This window comes from Coffea eugenioides, chromosome 7, assembly GCF_003713205.1.
Source record: "Coffea eugenioides isolate CCC68of chromosome 7, Ceug_1.0, whole genome shotgun sequence".
Classification (NCBI taxonomy): domain Eukaryota; kingdom Viridiplantae; phylum Streptophyta; class Magnoliopsida; order Gentianales; family Rubiaceae; genus Coffea; species Coffea eugenioides.
The window spans coordinates 36,267,207-36,273,504 of NC_040041.1; positions in this window are offsets into that span (position 1 = coordinate 36,267,207).

Here is a 6,298-nt window from a genome sequence, read left to right on the forward strand (position 1 = left end):
AAGGCGAAGGGTCATCAATCCCAGGGCCTTCGGTCGGTGGCTCGAGTGATCCCTTAGGTATCGCTATGGGCGCAGTGCACACCATCTGCATACCTAAGGCAATCGATCCTAATCCTACAGGGAGATGTGGGATGGCGCCCACGACAAAGAAAAAAATAGGGTAAAAATTATGCATGCACGTATGAAGTGATTTCCCTTTTGAGGGGAGGGATTATAATACCATCACAATGCGGTCGACGGTTCTAGGGTGACTACCCCCCACCCAACAATGCAAGCGCGATACAAATAAATCATCCATTCATTACATACATAGTGCGCGATGAGTGATTACACGCGTGATAGATGCAAAAAACCCTAATAAAGAGAAAAAAGGAAAAAGGAAAAGAAGAATGCAACCTACTACTCCAAATGTGATATATAAAAAGGTTAAAAGAAAAAAAGGTGGACTAAATCGAATGCTTGGACCCTCTAAGTCCCCAGTGGAGTTGCCAAACTGTCGCGCCCCATTTTTTAAAATAAATAACGAGTTTAGAAAAATGAAATTTTAATTCAATTTTTGATTGAAAAAAATGATTTTTGATTTAAAAAGAAAATGGGCCTAAATGGGGTTTGTAATGCGACGATTTGGGCCCAAATTATAGTTTAAAAAGGGTTTTTGAAATAAAAATCGAAGTCGCCACTTGGTATTGAGTTAAGGTGTACCAAGTCACCTAAAAATGAATTTTTTAAAGAAAAAATAGAAAAACCCTTTTTAACCGACTCCAAGTCTACGTAAATCAAAGAAAAAGGTTCGGGAGTCACATTTGAAGAAAGGGAAGGCAAGGATAAAAATTCCGAGGCACCCTTTCGACCTAGTCAAGGTTAGTTGCGTGATTTAGTCAAAGATTTTCTTATTTTAACCTAAAGATTTATCACATTTGGATGTACTATATGAATGCAAACTCTAGACCTAAGAGGGTATTGGGGGGGTCAAAATATCTCTTCGAAATTTAATTGATGCCAATCACATTAATTGTGATGCTCAATAGGGACTCTTTGAAGAGGTCACGAATAATGCAAAACTGTGAGACTCTAGGAAAAGAAAAGGAACAAAATAATTATATAAATACAAATATACATGTCCTAAAGGGATCCATCATAATGGGTACGGGGGACTAATGTTCGTGACTCAATTTTCCCTTTAATAGAGGGAATACGAGCGTGCTAAGGTTAGAAAGCCAAACTCGTCCATATCCCATATTCGAGGGGTTATTTCTAATCTAATCAAACAAATGCATTACCCTAATCCTAATTCTAAAATGAAATGCAATTCTAATGTTATGTATCATACATAGGGGTATATATATAGGGAAATTAGGGATAAGGGATATACGTATAAGGGGAATATCATACAAAATGATAAAAGACCCTAGAAAGTGAAAAATATGCATGAGATGAAATGATTTTATCATACAATCATGATCTAACGCGCGAAGGACTCCTAAGGGTCTAGCGTTGGACTAACCCATATTTCTACCTTCTCACTAGCGTTGGACTAGTGAGAAATCGAACAAGGAAACCACAACTAGCGTTGGACTAGTGTGGTATCGAGAAATGGATCACAACTAGCGTTGGACTAGTGTGATAACGTCACACATTGATTATAATCTCATAAAAACATAATAAAGTGAGTAAACACATAATATCACATAAACACATAACACATAATCATGATATCTAGATGCAAGACCCTAAGAAAGCGGTAACACATAGCACATAAGCATGCAAATCACACAAGCAAAAAGAAAGCAAATAAAACCCTAGCTATTACATTTGAGGGGGCCCTACTACAATCTAACGGGGGGAAATGAAAATAAATAAAATAAACCTAACTAGTACAACTTGGCATTTAAATGCCTTTTAAATAATCAAAATGAACTAAAATAAATATACGAAATTAAGACGACTAAAGCGAATAAATAAATAAAATGAAAACATTCAAAAAGCATGCAATTAAGCATATAAAATCACATAAGGTGCACGTAGGGTCAAGTAAGGTAAAAAAAATAAGGGATAGAGTGTACCTCCCTTGAGTTGGGGTACTAATGACACGAATTTACTTATTTACCCTCCAAAATAATAAAAAGGGTCAAGGCATCACTTTAATTAACAATTAATTACATGAAACAAAAATTAAACACAAAAGTGAAAATTAAACACGAAATGAAAATTAAACACGGAATAAACCATCCATGTATAAGCAAACACGGTCCCAAATAAAAAAGTTTTAAGAGTCTAAAATGGAATACTAAATTTAATGGTTTAAGGTGGAATCCATCACAATCAAATGCTAAAATCACAAAAGAAGAATGGAAAATTATTTATTAGGATTAAACGACAAAATTAGATCAAATGGAAACCAAGACTATAAATTCTTCCAAATTATTAAACTTTCATTATTTCATCCTAAAAATTCCATTGAAATCTGTCCACAATTCACATGAAAACATATCAAGGCAAACTATCATGTAAAAGGGATCCAATTGATTAATCTTTTCAATCTTATGGGCCATAGAAGCATTAAATGAAACTCAAAGGGTTAAAATGCAAATTATGAAAATCTTTTTCATGCATGCAACGAAAGAAGTATTCATCTGCAATTCTTTTCGCTAGTCTCTGCTGCAAAATTGCAGCTCGTTCTTGTGCGAATGTTTCTGTTATTCTTGGTTTTGATGATCACAAAGTACTTTGAAATGTTTATCTAACTCTCTTCAAATATAAGTGTTTTTTGCCTATCAAAGAATCAGGTACGAATATGACAAGAAATGAAAATCAACCAAAAGAAGAAGCAAAAATCAGGACACTCATGTCGGACGTCCGAAGGAATCTGTCGGACGTCCGAAAGGATGAAGAACATCAAGAAGGAAATTCTGTTGGATGCTCGTGAGGAAGCATCGGACGTCCGGATGGATCGGACGTACTCCTCGGACGCACATCGATCGTGTCGGACGTCCTAAAAATTCCATAAAGTGTTGATGACTCTCTGCCAAGATTCTGTCGGACGCTCGTGAGGAAGCATCGGACGTCCGGATAGATCGGACGCACTCCTCGGACGCACATCGATCTTGTCGGACGTCCTAAAAATTCTACAAAGTGTTGATGACTCTCTGCCAACGTTCGAATGCAGAAGCTGTCGGACGATAAAATTCCATCGGACGTCCGAATAACAACTTGACTGATTTTCGGACGATGGGATCGGACGATGACTAAGATGTCGGACGTCCGACAGCCCCAACGGCTAGCTGACTCTTCATCTGCCTTCTATCCGTTGGAAACATTAATGAAACCCATTTTTGGTTCCCTTTAAATACAACGATTCTGAACCAGAGAGGGACTTTTACACACTTTGTTTACAAGATCTCAAGAGATATTTTAGCTAGAAAATAGTCTCCAATGCTAGATTTGTTCTCCAAGTGGTGTGAATTTCTTGTGAGCATTTCTCTTGTGGTTGAAAGTTTCATTAGTGTAGCTTTGTTGAGGGTTATCTGAGTGATTGTAAAACTTCTTAACTTGACTAAATGAGGCTTAGGGCAAGGAGGAAGTGCTCCCTCCATTGTACATCTAGTTGATCATCTTTCATCAAAGAGAAGTTGCTCAACCTAGTGATTGGTCTTCAAGTTTGAGGAAAGCTTGATAGACAATCGGTTTGATATTCTATCTTATTCTTTTTGTTTAATAAAATTCTCATTGCTTATCTATACTTGTTTTTCTAATCAACATTGTTCTATTCTTCTAATCTACTTGGTTGATCATTACTAGAAAAAAAGGTAAATTTTTATTAAAGAAAAAGTGTATAAATTTGATTAAGATTTTAATCAACCTAATTCACCCCCCTCTTAGGTTGTCTTTGGGCCTTACAATTGGTATCAGACCTTGGTCTCCTAGAGATTAAACTCAAGCGACTTGGAGTAAAGATGACAACCAGTCATGCTATGTTTGTTGAGGGGCAATCTGTTACTAGGCCTCCCATATTTAGTGGCTCCAATTATGTTAGCTGGAAAGAAAGGATGATTATCTTTTTGCAATCTATTGATATTGAGCTATGGTTTATTGTGAGTGAAGGACCGCATGAAGCTAACTTTCTTGATGCAGATACAGGTTTGCTTCGGCCAAAAACGAGAGCTGAAATGAATGCTCCATTCTGAGTCTGTTTGCTTTCCAGAAATGGTCACATCTCATTTCTATGCCTAATGTCTATTATCCTGAAATGCTGTTTCAATTCTTCGCCAATCTTAGGAAAGGCACTGATCAAACTGAGATTATGTCCAGGGTTAATGGGGTAAACTTAGTCTTTGTTTCTGAATTTGTGAATGATATTTTAAAAACTACTATTGAACCTGGATGCAAGAGTAAAATTGTAAATTTCTTTTCCTATGAAGAGCATCTTACTGCTGATAATCATTTTGATGGGGCTAAGATGTTGACTTATTTTAAAAGAAGTTTTTCTGCCCCTGCTGATGCTAAACTGAATGATCTTGCCCCTGTGAATCTAATTGCCTTTTCAATCATTTCAAACCTGCTTGTGCCTACTGATGGCCATAGAACAGATGCAAACAAAATGGAGTTGTATCTCTTTTACTGTTTTCGAGAAAAGATTCGTATTGATTTTGGTTTTGTCATGTGCAAGTTTTTACTTCGCTATGCCACTGATTCTCGCAAAAAATTATCTTATGAAAATTTTCTTCAAAAGATTTTTGAGTTTTATAAAGTACCAATTCTAGGTGTTTGTCCCAAAGAAGCATCTTCTTATGCCTTTACCAAAGGATATTTTGAAAGGAAAAATCTTGTCTTTAAGGATAATCTATGGGCTTATAAGGGGGCATCATCTAGTGAATCTAGGTCTAAGGCTGCACATGATCCACTACACACTCCTTCATCTGTTGCACTCACTTCCATTCATCCCAGGAAGTCTGCCACTAAGGCATCTTCCTCCTCCAATGATGAAGTGATTGAGCTCCTTCGTGAACTCAAACAGCATGTTCTTCTTCTGGAACATGGTCTAATGCTCACCATGTCCTCTGAGCAACAAACAGCCTACCTAGACAAAAAGAACCTTCTTTTTCCCCCACCTGTGGTTGAGGAAGTTTCCCATGGCAAAGAGCCACGCCCCACTGATCCAAGTTCATCAATTCCAGACCCGAGCTCATCAACTCCAGTGACTCCTCATGACCCTTCCACATCAGATAAAGGCAAGGCACCTGTTGAAGAAGCTGCTGCAGATGATGAAGAAACTGAAGAGGAGGACCTCTCCCAATATCAGCTTTCTCGAAGGACACCTGGATCCACCTAGTTCACCATTTAGGATCACATAGGGTCATTTGCATCTTGTTTGGCTATTTCATATGTTTCTAGTGTTTGTGGTGTTCAACAATGAATATGTAGATGTAATGCTTTTGTTTATGTTGTGTTCGTTTAGTACTTTTTAATGGATGATTATGGCTGTAATGGTTATGGATATCTGGATGGATGTTTAAGTATTTTAAATGATGAATGTGTGGATGTGATGAATATTTTTGTTATTGGTTCTCTGTGATATATGTGATTGATTGGCCTTTTGTGATGACAAAAAGGGGGAGAGGACTGGATTGGATTGATTGATGATTTAATTGAATTGGCTTGATGGATTGATGGATTGAATTGGTAAAATGTTGGATGTTGGCTGCTTAATTGTTATGTTTTTGGATAATTGATTAATTCGGTAGGGTAACCAAGTGAGGGGGAGTTTTTCAAATTTTCGCTCTATGATCCACTAAGTAAGGGGGAGTTTTTGTCAATTGAGAAAGGGAGAACTTATATTGCAATCATCAAATCTCATTTCAAACCATTGTTTTGTCATCATCAAAAAGGAGAAGAATGTTATTCTTGATTTTGATGATCACAAAGTACTTTGAAATGTTTATCTAACTCTCTTCAAATATAAGTGTTTTTTGTCTATCAAAGAATCAGGTACGAATATGACAAGAAATGAAAATCAACCAAAAGAAGAAGCAAAAAACAGGACACTCATGTCGGACGTCCGAAGGAATCTGTCGGACGTCCGAAAGGATGAAGAACATCAAGAAGGAAATTCTGTCGGACGCTCGTGAGGAAGCATCGGACGTCCGGATGGATCGGACGTACTCCTCGGACGCACATCGATCGTGTCAGACGCCCTAAAAATTCCACAAAGTGTTGATGACACTCTGCCAAGATTTTGTCGGACGCTCGTGAGGAAGCATCGGACGTCCAGATAGATCGGACGCACTCCTCGGACGCACAT